Source organism: Chrysochloris asiatica, unplaced genomic scaffold, assembly GCF_000296735.1.
Source record: "Chrysochloris asiatica unplaced genomic scaffold, ChrAsi1.0 scaffold00002, whole genome shotgun sequence".
In the NCBI taxonomy this organism is placed as follows: domain Eukaryota; kingdom Metazoa; phylum Chordata; class Mammalia; order Afrosoricida; family Chrysochloridae; genus Chrysochloris; species Chrysochloris asiatica.
This window is the reverse complement of record NW_006408520.1, coordinates 49,292,396-49,293,795: the sequence shown is the minus strand read 5'-3', so window position 1 is coordinate 49,293,795 and position 1,400 is coordinate 49,292,396.

Below are 1,400 nucleotides of genomic sequence, written 5' to 3'. Positions count from 1 at the left end.
ATATGATCAAAAGCCAATGGTACTCAGGGAGGAAGTCCAAAGTGCATTGAAGGAATTGGCAAAGAACAAGGCACCAGGAATTGATGGAATAAAAATGGAAATCTTTCAAGAAAGTGAGGTGGCACAGAAGGCACTCACTGATCTCTGTCAAGAAATTTGGAAGACTACTATCTGGCCAACTGATTGGAAGAGATCCATATCTGTGCCCATTCCAAAGAGAGATGACCCAACGGAATGTGGAAATCATGGGACAATATCTTTGATATCCTATGAGAGTAAAGTTTTGCTAAAGGTAATACAGAAACGGCTACAATCATATATTGACAGAGAACTCCCAGAAGTTCAAGCCAGATTCAGAAGAGGCCATGGAATGAAGGATATCATTGCTGATGTCTGATGAATCTTGGCTAAAAGCAGAGAATATCAGAAAGATGTTTACCTATGCTTTACTGACTATGGAAAGGCTTTTGATTGTGTGGATCATGACAAACTATGGACAACATTGAGAAGTATGAATATTCTGGAATGCTTAATTGCGCTCATGAGGAATCTGTACCTGGACCAAGAGGCAGTTGTTCAAACAGAGGATGGAAACACTGAATGTTTTAAAATTAAGAAAGGTGTGCGTGCGACAAGGTTGTATCTTTCACCATACTTATTCTATCTGCATGCTGAGCAAATCATCCAAGAAACTGGGTTCTATGAAGAAAAACGTTGCATCAGGATTGGAGCAAGACTTATTAACAACCTGCAATATGCAGATGATACAACCTTGCTTGCTGAAAGTGAAGAGGACTTAAAACATTTACTGATTACGATCAAAGAGCACAGCCTTCGGTATGGATTACATCTCATTGTCAATAAAACAAAAATCCTCACCACTGGGCCAATATATGAAATCCATATAAATAGAGAAAAGATTGAAGTTGTCAAAGACTTCATTTTGCTCAGATCAACCATCAACAGTCATGGAAGCAGCAATCCAGAAATCAAACTTCACGTTGCATCAGGCTAATCTGCTGCACAAGACATCTTTGAAGAGATGAAGAGCAAAGATGTCAGTTTGAGAACTAAGATGTGCCTTACCCAAGCCATGGTATTTTCAAAACCTCATGTGCAATTGAAAGTTAGACAATGAATAAGGAAAACCATAGAAGATTGATGCAGTTGAGTTACTGTGTTGAAAGAGAATATTGAAAGTACCATTGACTGCCAAAAGAACAAACAAATCTGTGTTGGAAGATGTACAGCCAGAGTGCTCCTTGGAAACCAGTGTGACCAGACTTCTTCTCTCTTACTTTAGACATATTAACAGGATGGGCCAGTCACTGGAGAAAGATATCATGCTTGGTAAAGGGCCAGAGAAAAAGAACACCCCCAATGGGTTTTATATATATAAC